The sequence below is a fragment of the Lissotriton vulgaris genome, chromosome 4_1 (genome assembly GCF_964263255.1).
Source record: "Lissotriton vulgaris chromosome 4_1, aLisVul1.2, whole genome shotgun sequence".
NCBI lineage: Eukaryota > Metazoa > Chordata > Amphibia > Caudata > Salamandridae > Lissotriton > Lissotriton vulgaris.
The window spans coordinates 2,066,077,401-2,066,092,625 of record NC_141691.1 but is presented as its reverse complement, the minus strand read 5'-3'; the positions used below and the strand labels follow the sequence as shown (position 1 = coordinate 2,066,092,625).

Here is a 15,225-nt window from a genome sequence, read left to right as displayed (position 1 = left end):
CAGTTTCTTCTTGGAAGAATCAGGTGTTTGTTTGTTGTTTTCTTTATCAGGACCACCCATGAGTTGAAGTTTTGTTCTTCTAGCTGCCAAATTATCTCTACCTAATTCAGCATAGGTATCTTTGATAATTTTAGTTAATTCACATTACATGTTGTAAAAGAGTCAAATCCCTCAGGTGTTGACGTATTGCCACTGCTGCTGCCTCCCCTTTTATGTTTGCTAATATAATGGGCGATAGCTGGACAAAATGTCCTAACAATTTCATCCCTAAATTCAGAGCAGGTTCTGCTCCATACTCATACTGTATCTGTCTTAATACATCTGGTATTACTGCTATTGAAGGGATACCACCAGTTCTGGTAAATATGGCAGCAAAAACTGTACCTCAAGAGGTAAAATCCTCTATCTGGGGAGCTATCCCCATTAGCAAGCAGATTGTTAGCATCCTGTGTTCTTCTTGAGGGCTTGTGTGTAGAAACACTGCCTCTAGCTGTGTTATATTTTGAGGTATCCAGAATGGCATTTGCTCACATCTAGTGAACATTTTACCGATACATGCATGTCGAATTTGTGGAGTTATTTTAGTTGTAGATCACTGAAATTGACCTCTACATGTAGCCCTTGTTGGCTGAAGTGTGAGTGTTCTCATCGCAAACTGGGTCAGGTTTCTGTAAAGTTTTATTATTTCTTTATGAAGTGGATGTAAGTCTGCTACGGCATTGTGTCAATGTCTGAATACGGTGTGTAAGCAGCTAAGACTGGCCAAGTTGCTCCACCTCCTAAGAGCGGACCGAGTCTCACTTTTCTTTTGTGTGTGGGAGGGTGCCTTTAAACCAATTTATGTGCTCTTGGTAGGTGAGCGAAACTCCAATGTCCTCATTCGGACAGTATTCCTTTGGTGTTTCGTCTTCAGTATAAAAATGAAATGTATTTGTGCGTTCATCTACTGGTGGAATTTAACCCATGAATAGAATACCTCTGCTCTCTATGAGTTGTGTGCCTCAATCACGAATGTTACTGTCCCACCCCTAGCTGTGTTCCCATATTCTGCTAGTTTTAAAGTAAGGGCAGTTCTGACATTTTGTGAAATGTTTATTTTGCCTTCTTGTTTTCTTTACTCTACTGCATTCGCACGTTGTGCTGGTGCAGCTGCATCTTCGTCAGCCATTATTGAGTGAGAAAAAAGAAGGAAGAAGTTTCAAGAAAACTGAGATAAGGTTTTATGCACAACAGGGAACTAGCTGTCCTTCAAGCTTGATAAACCTACAGCCAATACGTAGGATATGCCCACTCAGCTGTAGTGAATTGTTCCCTTTCCACTCCAGACGTCTGTGGAAAAATGAAAGTAGAGGTCTCCGAGAACTACTTAGATTTGACCGGTAAAAAAGTACCAAATCAACGTTGGTGGCGCCATGTTGTGTAATTCCTGTAAACCTATATAGGATCGGCATGTTTAGACAACATAAACTGTAGGATTGGTGTCCAGACTGATTCCAGACACCCCACTGTGTATGTTCCACTATTTAGGGGCTAGCTCACAGTACCACTGTAAACTCCTCTGTTCTTGGCAACTATCGAACATGACAACTCTATCCCATCAGCGATCGTGGAAACAGAACAGTAATTTTCGCTCATTCTCTCGGAGAGATATACAGACTAAACGGTGGGGACGTTTTCAATAAAAATTTATTGAACCACCGGCATTATAGTGTGAAATAGGTGGGCTGCAACAACCATAAGACAGAAACAGAAATAAATGATTATAATCACCAACAGAATAAAAAAATGGTATATTCCTACCATAGTGGTAAAAAAGGGAATACAGCCAAGAATCCCCCTAGGATAAAGTCCACCCATTACCTAAAGTGAGAGACTGTGGGACCCCCATCTTGTTCTCGGGATGGACACCCTACGAGAGATGTCAGACAAGTGAGAGCTGGAGTGTCTGTGCGCAGGAACCTCTGCGTCTTGTGTCAGTATGGAAATCTTTCTTCTCCTCTCCTCCCGCATCAGAAGGTATGGTGTTTATATACCCAAAGTGGTAACCCCAAAGGATCTACCTTGCTGTTTCATGTTGGACTGGGAAGATTGAAGGAATGACCCTTATACATAGTTATTATGCAAGAGATGGTAGTCCTGCTGAGATTCCAAGAATCCTCATGCATAATGAATGAGGCTTGTTTTGTGAGAAAACCCCACGTCCTTTAAGCAGTACCGTAACTAGGTAAAAATGTAAACTGTTATGTAGTGTAATGGCAGGGGAAATATAGGTGAAAGGTTTAGTTACTACCTGAGCCTATTTCGGGTACCTGTATGAAACATACCTCCTCCATAGTCCCACAGAACTGCATCCTGTCTCAAAAGCAAAATGTCGATCTCCGACCCCTGGCTTCGATACCAGAAATGTATTCCTGTCCTGGGCCGATGCAAAAAAGATAACGGATTACTCACCCGGAACCAGAAAAAAACTGTTTTCTTGTGGTTTAGAGCTCCTAGGCTCCCTATTCCCACGCCACAGTAATATTTACCACATACTGGACAGGTAAGACGCCTGCTCTCACTCCAGTAATCAATGTGTTTATAAAACAAAAGATCAAACATAGAGGTTTAATAATAAATGCTTATAATATTAAAAGATTGTTGATGAGGCGCGTGAATGTCATATGGAAATAGATATGTTTCTAGACCACAATAGTGTTTCTTTATAATCACAATTAAATGTTAAACATTCTGGAGACTTTTTTTCATCACTCTTTTCTCTTGCCGATATTGCTTTACAGGAAGACAGGATGGACAACACTTGCAGCCTGTAAACCTTAAGTAAGGAATGCACTTTTTAAAGAGTAAGGGAGGTGAAGATTAAAAGGGAGTCGTGGCCAGAATAACTCAGATAATCTCAAGATTGAGAGCACAAACCAAGTTGTAATTATTTGTCTTCCATCCTACCAGAATTTAAAAGAACCATATATTTTTTAGAAAAAGTTGGCTTTGTGATTCTGCCCAGCATTATTAAGTGTGAGCAGTGGGGGAGGGGTGGGGAAGTTGTAAGTCCAAAACATAATCCTTACGTGGTGCAAAATATTTGAGGGACATTCCAGCTATTTTAATACCACCAGCAAAAATGTTTAATTTCTGACATTCCTACTTTGTTTTGCTAGTACAAACGTGCGTCAAAGTGTCACACATAACACATTGAAAGATCATACAAAACTGTACTCTCTACCTACCTTGCCGTACCCACAACACACCTCACCTCTGAGAACCCCACTGGCTTCCTGTCCAGAAACGCTGTCAGTTCACGGTACTCACACTTGCCTACAGGGCACTAAATCAGAAAGGACACGCCTACCTCAACAACTATCCGCACTTCCACCAGCTACCCCGGAACCTCAGATCTACCTCGCTATCACTCACACACATCCCACACATTCGCAGAAGAAGGTAAGGAGGCCGATAATTCTCCTGTCTAGCAGCAAAGACCCGGAACGCCCTCCCCCAGGGCATCAGAACAGCCACCATGCTCACAACATTCGGCAAGAAATTGAAGACATGGCTTTTCAACTGCTTCACCTGTGACATTTCGGCACCTACTCAGTGCCTAGAGACCCTCACGGGTGATTAGTCCAAGCTCTACAAATAACTCTTACATTACATCACTGAATACCAGGAAAAGCCACTCGTAAACCGAGAACAGAATGAGCCATTTAGAGAGGGGACTGAATGAGTTACTGGGAAAATTATTCTGTTTAAGGATGGGCGCCAAACAGGCCTCCAGGAAGCAGATGCTGCAGTTGAAACATTCTCCCGGCGCCATCTTGGAATGGGACAGGTCACCCTTACATTGAAAGATGCTGAGTCCTGCAGATAAACAACATTAGTGCAGCGTCTGTATCTCTGCTGCCTGCTCAGAGCTCACCTTCCATATCCAGCAGCACCGCCTCCCTCGGGCCCCTGCCTCGTTCTCCTGCACCTCAGGGGCTGCTGCTAGGGTGCTTATTGCACCCCTCACTGCACTTGCACAAAGGGCAGACACAGTTTTATGACCAGAGGACAGAAAGAGATGTAAAAGAGTGATGGGCCTCTCTTACCATTTCTTATCCTATGATTATTTTTAGTTGGCTGAGAGGTAAAAGGGACTTAACATTAATCAGGGAGTTTAATTATTTGTGTAATCCATTTTGCTACACAATGAGGACCCAAATTCAGTATTCAGAATTAAGAAAAATTTTACTACAAATTAACAGCCAAATTAATTTATATGAATATTAAAAAAATACTATAAAATTACAGAATTAGCACTAGAAAACCAAATTTAAAGAACTTCACTCCCAGTAGCATAGTGCATACAAGAAGTTCAGTCACAGCAAAACAGAAAATGAGTATCAATATTTGATGTTCCGTAAGCCACACTCAGGCAAGAATAAAAGGAAGCAGAGAGGTCTGGTGCAATGGAAACAGTCCTAAAGTCAAAAGGTGTGAACACCAATTAATACCAAAGAATCATTCAGAGGATCATCCCGTATCCACGTCATCAACAATTGCTTTGTCCTTTCCATTCCCACCATCCACACCGGCAACATTACTAAATTCTCTCATCTAATGAGCCTGGGCAACGGTATCGACCTTGGGTACCGCACAACTCCTGATACAAAATAAATAGAAATCTTCTGTTAACGTTCTGCCTCTCAGTGTTCCTGCCAAGGTCCTTCTTCTCAGGCTCCTTATCACTAATACATTGATACTCTTTTCTCTAACCAATGAAACCATGTGAACGCACCTGCAAACATTTTGACTGCAAATAAATTGTGCTTCATAACTGACAAGTTCACACATTGCCTATGTGTGACATTCCCATGATTTCATAGAGGTGATGATAAATTAAGAGGGATACAGATAACTATCTGACCCAAAGGGCCAGATATAAAAAATCCTCTCTGAGGGAAAAAAGGCAAGACAGGAACAACTTTGGGGTAAAACTATTCCACGCACGTTGAGATCGTAACCCAAAGAACGTTTGGCAACCAGTCAGCATGATTGACAGGGGACCTCACAATGCAAACAATAAAAATATCCCAGAACCTAATTGGGTATCTGAAAGGAAGTAAATGCGGCGGAGTCGGGACTATAGGTAAAGTCCATTATTCCTCTCTCCGTCCACTGGTCATAACTGCCGCCCTCCAAACCCCCGCACCCCAACTTTTCAGGCAGGGAACCACAAGAACAATGCTAACCTAACACATCACCCTTCCTATAAACAAATACCTACAGAAAAATAAACACAATAATTACATAGCAAGAGTATGTGGTGAGGACATAGAATCCAAACATTTTGTAATTGCAAAACTTAGCAGGACGAGACCGGGTTCTGACAGGCGCTCTAACAGGGGTAACTGAAACCGAGCTTCCCCTGGAAAGAATGGGACTTGAAGAACGCGGAGGATGTGTGTGTGAGTCAACAGGCACCCCATTAGACTGAGCTGGGTCAGAGTCAACATGCACACCCATCCTCCTGCCAGTATATTCCACCTTGGATTTGGGTACAACCGAAATGAAACCCTTATTCCCAGTTTTCCCATTCTCAAGTACCATTACATGCTTCCCCACCTTCTTGACCCGAATGGGTGCAGAAAAACGTGACCAACGCTTGTGAACAAAACCCGCCCTTTTCACTCTCACCCAATCGCCCACGTGAAATGACAAAACACGGTGACAACCATCTGTGGAATCATATCTCTCCTACACAGCAGCTCTCACATCTGCTACTTGGGCCAACTTCGGAGCATCAACAGTTTTCCTTTCCATCCATTCCTTATTGAGTTTGGAACCAGCAATATTTTCCCATAACAGGGTCAACATGGACATTCCAGTGCTTATGTGGGGGGTAGTTCTCATGGCCCACAACAGGTCATCTATAGCTTTTTTTCATTGTAGACCATTTATGAGTGCGAGTTGCAACTGGTCTTTGATACAATGGTTTAACCTTTCAACAAGACCGTTGCTACGAGGATGGTAAAGGGAAGTTACCATGTGCTTAGTGCCAGAATTGACGAGAAAATTCTGTATTTGCCTGGATGTTAATTGGGTTCCATTGTCAGTTAACTCCTCCTCAGGAAAACCTTCCCTGCAAAATGTCTCTTCGAAAAATGTAATGATGGCCTCTGAGTTCAAAATGTCTACAAATATTACCTGTGGCCATCTTGACATATAATCAAGACCAATGCGTACTTGGGTGTACTACCCCCAACCCTGAAAGGACCAGCAACATCAAACACCACCTTACGCCAAGGCAAGTTTTTTTACCACAATGGGGTTGACAGGGGATGGACAAGTCACCTGTGACTTGACACTAAGAACACACACACACACACAACAGTTCCTAACGTAATACTTGGTCGCCCTGTTGACACCAGGCAAACAGAAATCCTCTCTTATCCTTCTTTTCATGGCCCGAATGCCAGGATGCCCTTCATGAGCTAACACAAGAACTTTCTCACAAAGACACTCTGAGACAACTAGTTGCTCACTCCTGCGTAGAATGCACCCAACGATGGACAGTTCTGTTCCAACTCTGCTGAAGGGAAACGCCTTAGGAATACTCCTAATTGGAGGCCAACCATTCGCCATACACTTCATCACTTCCTGCAGAGTTCCATCACAATATAGTGCATCCAACCATTCTTGCTCAAACAATACACCATTAGTAGAGTCGCTGATAAAGCACGCTGCACACACAATTTCTAGCACCTCAACATGGTCCAGACCTACATCGTTGTCATCCAATGGCAACCTCGAGAGACAATCGGCAACATAGTTTTAACTGCAGGCACATATTCCAATTTGTATTGAAAGCTCTGGAGTCTATACTGCCATTTGACGATACGAGGAGTTGCTCTGCCCCCACCTTTGGTCGTAAACAGATCTAACAAGGGTTTGTGGTCTGTTCTCAAAGTTAATTATTTTACCTACACAAAATTTTTGAAGTATTGGACGCCCCACCACATGGCAGTGATTCTATCTCTAGTGGAGTCAGCTGATTCTGCACCTCCTAACGTCCTGGAAGCAAAAGCAATAGTCTTTCCCTTTCCATCAGCTCTCACCTGCATAAGTACCGCACCCAGACACACATTGCTAGTGTCAGTGGTTAAAATACACGCATCATTAAAATCAAACATTTTGAGTGGACCAGCGTTAACAATTTCCATATTGGTGGACTCAAATACCTTGTCACAATCATCATCCCACTCATACTTTTTGTTTTTCTTCAAGAGACAACGTAACCTACGGGTTTTGTCAGAAACGTTTTTGATATATTTCCAATAATATTCCACCAGCACGAGAAATGAGCGGAGCCGGTCATTGCTTTTGGGTTTAGGTGCACGCTGTATGGTATCAAGTATTTTTACCTTGGGCTCGACTCCCTTCCCAGACATGTGGTGACCTAAATAATCAACGTCATCCTGTGCAAACTTACATTTATCCTTTCTTAGGATCAACCCACTGCCCTTGATGATATTGAGGACTGTCCTCACTCTGGTGTCATGCTCGTCCATTGATTCGCCAACAATTTAAATATCGTCCTGAAAGAACATGACACCCTTAACATCCAAAAGTTTGTACTGACAGATAGACCAGGCCTTATCCACCCCTTTACGAGAATCTTTTCCAAACTTTGAGAAGAAAGTTAACAAGGGTTGATCAATAGTCAGAGCAGAGGAGATATTGAAAGGAAGGGAAGGTTTGGGACATTCTGACGTGAGCCTGGTCCTGGTGGATTTGTCCAAAGGCAGATGAAGCCTACCTGAAATATAACCACCTACATGAGATGCAAGGAACCATTCCGTAGAGTTAGGGTGATGAATAGAAGAAGGGTCAAACATAGGATCACCCTCAGAATCCAAAATAGGTTGAAAAGAAAAAGAATCAATTCTTGACTTTTTAGCAAGATGGGAAGAAGGATTATTGGCATCTAAAAGGTCAAACTCATCATCTGCGTCCCCAAGATCGTCATCCGTGCCCAAAATTTGAGAAATACCCAATTTCTGTGGTACCTTAGCATTTTCATTTACCAGCATTCTTAACATTAAACACCTCCTTAGCAGGATGCCTGGGAGCCACCACGTCCTCAACCTAGCAAGAGGAAACCTCACTGAGCACTTGTGACTTCATAGTCGCAGACACATTGAAATTATTGCTGGAAGGCACCAACTTTCTCTTTCTGTTATCCCCCGCAGAATTGGCCAAAGCTTTGGACATTAGAGATAACATAGAGGTTTCCATATTCTTAAAAAACCTCTTCATAAAGGCTTAAACAGCATTTTCCTAATACTTTTTTAAAACAGTGCTCGTCTAGCTGCTGGCTGCTGCTGTGGTGAAGGCGGAAGCAGGAACATTTTAGGAAGAAAGCCAGAGGACACAATGAGGTAAGTGGGGCAGGCTGAGCTGGGGGTTGGGGTAGTGTTAAGGGCAGCACCGGTTGGGGGGGTCGGGGTAGGTTATGTAATGGCGCAGGGTTTAGACCTCAGGGAAGGGGAGGGAAATGGGTAGTCGGGTAATTTTTAGGGCTGGAGGGGTAGGTCTCAGGGCAGTGGAAGGGGTTGGGGTAGTTTTCGAAGCAGAGACGGGGTGGGGGAGTCAGGGCAATGTATATTAAGGGGCAGGGTTTTAAGCCTCAGGGCAGGGGCAGGGAGTGGTTAGTCGGGGTCGTTTTTGGGCTTGTAAGTCGGGTAGGTCTCGAGGAAGTGGAAGGGGTTGGGGTAGTTTTATGAACAGCGTGGGCATGGGGTCAGGGTAGTGGTGACCTTAGCCATGCATACCCCCTTACCTATTATGCCATTACCATGACATTTTCAGGTGAAGGCATGTGTGGTAAAGGAATGCGCGGTTAAGTTGCATTTGTGGTTCGAGCTGCGTGGTAAAGGCATGCGCGGTAAAGGAATGCGCGGTAAAGGAATGCGCGGTAAAGGCATGCGCGGTAAAGGCATGCGCGGTAAAGGCATGCGCGGTAAAGGCATGCGCGGTAAAGGCATGCGTGGTAAAGGCATGCGTGGTAAAGGCATAAGTGGTAGAGTTATGCCTGGTAAATGAATGCACGGGTAAGTTGCATTCGTAGTTCGGTCTGCATGGTAGAGACATGCCTGGTTTAGCCATGCGCGCCTCTATCATAAACCAAAACCAAGCTATGACGTGAATGGAAACCGACTAATATCAGAAATTGCACCTTCAGAGCAATGAGAAGCTCTAAAAAGTTATTTAACCGCATGCGCGCTAGCGCAATTCCGCTTCTATGCTGAGTTTTATAAAATCCCATTGTTCATGACGAGCTGGGCTCGGCATCAGCGTGCGAGGAGGCTACGCCATGACGAGCCCAGTTCGTCATGAGCGTGGAAGGGGTTAAATGCGTCTAACCCCTGAAATGAAAGATCACTGACCCATTGTCCTCCCAGCCAGGCAGGGTCTAGGGTGACAGAGTTTGAAAGAGAGGCTCTGCAGCAGCCCAGCGCTGGAAGGTGCACCAGAGAGCAGCTCAGCGCTACAAATAGGGCTTTAAATGGGCCGGGTCTCACTGGTGCTGAGCACGGCAGTTTTTTAAAGGGGGCCTCGAAACGGGTCTCTATCGGGCTCTTTTTCGGGACCTGGCACAGGTGGTCCGTTTTACCTGACTGCAGTGTCAGGAGGCACATCGATGTGCGCAGCTCACACTGCTCACATCCCACTAGTGTGCGCTGCTCACCTTGCTCACATCCCACTAGTGTGCGCTGCTCACACTGCTCACTTCTCACTAGTGGGCGCTGCTCACACTGCTCACTTCTCACTAGTGTGCGCATGCTCACACTGCTCACTTCTCACTAGTGTGCGCTGCTCGCACTGCTCACTTCTCACTAGTGTGCGCTGCTCACACTGCTCACTTCTCACTAGTGTGCGCTGCTCGCACTGCTCACTTCTCACTAGTGTGCGCTGCTCGCACTGCTCACTTCTCACCAGTTGAGAAGTTACGGCATGACGTCATGCCAGGTGAGGGGTGTAGGGGAAGGGAAATCCTTTAAAGAGTAATTTTCTTTCTGGATTTCGCTTCTCTTTTTGAAACTTAGGAGCAGCAACATTGTCGTGGTGTCACCAGGGCTTTAAGTCGAAGCTTTTTCCATCCATCAAGCCATAGTAGCTGCTTATCTTATGCAACTAACAGCCATTAAGAAAGCCAATATCCCTGACTTCTTGTAGGTATGATGTTACTTGTTGCATCATATATCTGGATGCACTGACAGAAACAGCAAAATACAAGTCGGGCGGCACACTATGCTAAACACAGATTTTTAGCTTACGCGTTTTTAATCCAAGCCTTAATTGCATTGGCCACGCCCCCTTGAGAGACAACCCCCTCCACCAGCCTAATCCTCCCCCCCCCCCCCCCCCCCCCTCTGCCCCAACAGTTTTTCATCCCACCTAAAGCCCTGGCTGCTTCAGTGAAATGCAGCCGGGCAGCCCTGGATGCAGAAGCACAAAACCAAATACCTTTCTTCTTGGTGCTAATAACAGGACACGTCATGAGTGACGTCACATTCCCAAAGGTGTTGGTTTTGCTGCCTGTACCCCCTTCACACTTGAAATGAAACAATGTGATTATAATGTGAGAAGGAAACAGATAATGCTCGCCATCTGGTCCATGCCTAATAGGAAGAGAATTACCAGCGACAGCATTTAATAGAAACATCAAAACTGGAAAACAGTTTATGAATAATATTCAAATTTATGAAGAGCAAAACAGAGGCTTCCGGTAATGTTCATGAAGCGCTCACCTGACTCTGGGCCCGGACTCCGGTTCCTCTCCTGGGTCAGGGTTCCTCTCCTGGGTCAGGGTGTCTCTCCTCCTGGGTCAGGGTGTCTCTCCTGGGTCAGGGTTGGTGTCTCTCCTGGGTCTGGGTGTCTCTCCTCCTGGGCCTGGGTGTCTCTCCTGGGCCTGGGTGTCTCTCCGTGGTCAGAGTGCCTCTCTTCTGTTCAGGGTGTCTCTCTCCTGGGTCTGTGTGTCTCTCCTCCTGGGTCAGTGGTGTCTCTTCTGGGTCTAGGGTGCCTCTCCTCGGTTTGGGTGTCTCTCCTGGGCCAGAGTGTCTCGTCTGGGTGTCTCTCCTGGGCCTGGGTGTCTCTCCGTGGTCAGAGTGCCTCTCTCCTGTTCAGGGTGTCTCTCTCCTGGGTCTGTGTGTCTCTCCTCCTGGGTCAGTGGTGTCTCTTCTGGGTCTCGGGTGCCTCTCCTCGGTTTGGGTGTCTCTCCTGGGCCATTGTGTTTCGTCTGGGTGTCTCTCCTCCTATGTCAGGGTGTCTCTCCTTGGTCAGAGTGCCTCTCTCCTGGGCCCCGAGTGTCTCTCCTGGGCCCCGGGTGTCTCTCTCCTGGGCCCCGGTACAGGCCGCTTGCCCCTGCCTGCAGACAGTGAGAGGGCCCCGGCGTTACCTGTCAAAAGGAGGGACGGGATCAAAGCCAGGATCCAGGGGCCCCAGAGTGAGCAGCAATGTGTCCGGATGTGGGGCCCCTCTGGCAAACCTATCCTGCCGCTGCCCCCTGCACACAGCGCCTCGTTACCCACGTTTAATCTTCTTTTCATGCAGCGCTAGCAGCACCAGCGCCACTGTGGAAATGAGTCAGTTTCAGTGCAGCAAAGGGCGGGGTCCGAGGAGAGAGTGTTACAGGGGGGCGCACGCGCAGGGTGGATCTAGGGGAGGGGGAGAATGGAGTAACTTTTGGGGCAGCCCAGCACTGCAGACACCCCCTGGTGAGCATGGCGGACTATTTTAATTGTATTTATTTATTTAATGCGATTTTATAGAGCGCGAACTTTACGCGAAGGGGTCAGAGCGCTTTACTTGAGAACGAGTTGCAAAACATAAGGACTACAAATTACCTGCTTTACATAAAAGATACAAACCGAAAAAATTGCAAATGTACAAGATGTAAAGTCACTCAAGGAAGAGATACAAACAGAAAGGAAAATTGCAAATGTACAAATAGTAAAGTAACTCAAGAGATACGAATGGATGGTAGAAAGGGGATGTCTCACAACCCCTCACAGCATCCTGCCAGAGACTGCAGGAGAGCTGTCTCACAACCCCAGACAGCATCCTGCCAGAGATTGCAGGAGAGCTGTCTCACAGCCCCTGACAGCATCCTGCCAGAGACTGCAGGAGAGCTGTCTCACAACCCCCGACAGCATCCTGCCAGAGACTGCAGGAGAGCTGTCTCAAAGCCCCTGACAGCATCCTGCCAGAGACTGCAGGAGAGCTGTCTCACAACCCCTCACAGCATCCTGCCAGAGACTGCAGGAGAGCTGTCTCACAACCCCTGACAGCATCCTGCCAGAGACTGCAGGAGAGCTGTCTCACAACCCCAGACAGCATCCTGCCAGAGCCTGCAGGAGAACCGTCTCACAACCAATGACAGCATTCTGCCAGAGACTGCAGGAGAGCTGTCTCACAACCCCTGACAGCATCCTGCCAGAGACTGCAGGAGAGCTGTCTCACAACCCCTGACAGCATCCTGCCAGAGACTGCAGGAGAACCGTCTCACAACCAATGACAGCATCCTGCCAGAGACTGCAGGAGAGCTGTCTCACAACCCCTGACAGCATCCTGCCAGAGACTGCAGGAGAGCTGTCTCACAACCCCCGACAGCATCCTGCCAGAGACTGCAGGAGAGCTGTCTCACAACCAACGACAGCATCCTTCCAGAGACTGCAGGAGAGCTGTCTCACAACCCCTGAGAGCATCCTGCCAGAGACTGCAAGAGAGCTGTCTCACAACCCCTGACAGCATCCTGCCAGAGCCTGCAGGAGAACCGTCTCACAACCAATGACAGCATCCTGCCAGAGACTGCAGGAGAGCTGTCTCACAACTAATGACAGCATCCCACCAGACACTGCAGGAGAGATGTCTCACAACCCCTGACAGCATCCTGCCAGAAACTGCAGGAGAGCTGTCTCACAACCCCTCACAGCATCCTGCCAGAGACTGCAGGAGAGCTGTCTCACAACCCCTCACAGCATCCTGCCAGAGACTGCAGGAGAGCTGTCTCACAACCCCAGACAGCATCCTGCTAGAGACTGCAGGAGAGCTGTCTCACAACCCCGACAGCATCCTGCCAGAGACTGCATGAGAGCTGTCTCACAACCAATGACAGCATCATGCCAGAGACTGCAGGAGAGCTGTCTCACAACCAATGACAGCATCCTGCCAGAGACTGCAGGAGAGCTGTCTCACAACCCCTGACAGCATCCTGCCAGAGACTGCATGAGAGCTGTCTCACAACCAATGACAGCATCCTGCCAGAGACTGCAGGAGAGCTGTCTCACAACCAATGACAGCATCCTGCCAGAGACTGCAGGAGAGCTGTCTCACAACCCCTGACAGCATCCTGCCAGAGACTGCAGGAGAACCGTCTCACAACCCCTGACAGCATCCTGCCAGAGACTGCAAGAGAACCGTCTCACAACCAATGACAGCATCCTGCCAGAGACTGCAGGAGAGCTGTCTCACAACCCCCGACAGCATCCTGCCAGAGACTGCTGGAGAGCTGTCTCAAAGCCCCTGACAGCATCCTGCCAGAGACTGCAGGAGAGCTGTCTCACAACCCCGACAGCATCCTGCCAGAGACTGCTGGAGAGCTGTCTCAAAGCCCCTGACAGCATCCTGCCAGAGACTGCAGGAGAGCTGTCTCACAACCCCCAACAGCATCCTGTCAGAGACTGCTGGAGAGCTGTCTCAAAGCCCCTGACAGCATCCTGCCAGAGACTGCAGGAGAGTTGTCTCAAAGCCCCTGACAGCATCCTGCCAGAGACTGCAGGAGAGCTGTCTCACAACCCCTGACAGCATCCTGCCAGAGACTTCAGGAGAGCTGTCTCACAACCCCTGACAGCATCCTGCCAGAGACTGCAGAAGAGCTGTCTCACAACCCCTGACAGCATCCTGCCAGAGCCTGCAGGAGAACCGTCTCACAACCAATGACAGCAACCTGCCAGAGACTGCAGGAGAGCTGTCTCACAACCCCTGACAGCATCCTGCCAGAGACTGCAGGAGAGCTGTCTCACAACCCCTGACAGCATCCTGCCAGAGACTGCAGGAGAACCGTCTCACAACCAATGACAGCATCCTGTCAGAGACTGCAGGAGAGCTGTCTCACAACCCCTGACAGCATCCTGCCAGAGACAGCAGGAGAGCTGTCTCACAACCCCTGACAGCATCCTGCCAGAGACTGCAGGAGAACCGTCTCACAACCAATGACAGCATCCTGCCAGAGACTGCTGGAGAGCTGTCTCACAACCCCGACAGCATCCTGCCAGAGACTGCTGGAGAGCTGTCTCAAAGCCCCTGACAGCATCCTGCCAGAGACTGCAGGAGAGCTGTCTCACAACCCCCGACAGCATCCTGGCAGAGACTGCTGGAGAGCTGTCTCAAAGCCCCTGACAGCATCCTGCCAGAGACTGCAGGAGAGCTGTCTCAAAGCCCCTGACAGCATCCTGCCAGAGACTGCAGGAGAGCTGTCTCGCAACCCCTGACAGCATCCTGCCAGAGACTGCAGGAGAGCTGTCTCACAACCCCTGGCAGCATCCTGCCAGAGACTGCAGGAGAGCTGTCTCACAACCCCTGACAGCATCCTGCCAGAGACTGCAGGAGAACCGTCTCACAACCCCTGACAGCATCCTGCCAGAGACTGCAGGAGAGCTGTCTCACAACCCCTGACAGCATCCTGCCAGAGACTGCAGAAGAGCTGTCTCACAACCCCTGACAGCATCCTGCCAGAGCCTGCAGGAGAACCGTCTCACAACCAATGACAGCAACCTGCCAGAGACTGCAGGAGAGCTGTCTCACAACCCCTGACAGCATCCTGCCAGAGACTGCAGGAGAGCTGTCTCACAACCCCTGACAGCATCCTGCCAGAGACTGCAGGAGAACCGTCTCACAACCAATGACAGCATCCTGCCAGAGACTGCAGGAGAGCTGTCTCACAACCCCTGACAGCATCCTGCCAGAGACAGCAGGAGAGCTGTCTCACAACCCCTGACAGCATCCTGCCAGAGACTGCAGGAGAACCGTCTCACAACCAATGACAGCATCCTGCCAGAGACTGCTGGAGAGCTGTCTCACAACCCCGACAGCATCCTGCCAGAGACTGCTGGAGAGCTGTCTCAAAGTCCCTGACAGCATCCTGCCAGAGACTGCAGGAGAGCTGTCTCACAACCCCCTACA

At 48.2% G+C, this 15,225-nt stretch overlaps 1 protein-coding gene across 1 annotated transcript in view; it reads right to left on the bottom strand.

Moving 5' to 3' along the window:
* The window catches only part of LOC147724999 (uncharacterized), a 72,114-nt gene extending 60,498 nt beyond the window's left edge, over positions 1 to 11,616 (bottom strand). Inside the window, exon 1 of the mRNA XM_086966469.1 lies at positions 10,794 to 11,616. The gene's annotated coding sequence lies outside the window, so the exon portion shown is untranslated. The remainder of the gene's footprint in view (positions 1 to 10,793) is intronic.
* Between the last annotated feature and the right edge of the window lie 3,609 nt (positions 11,617 to 15,225).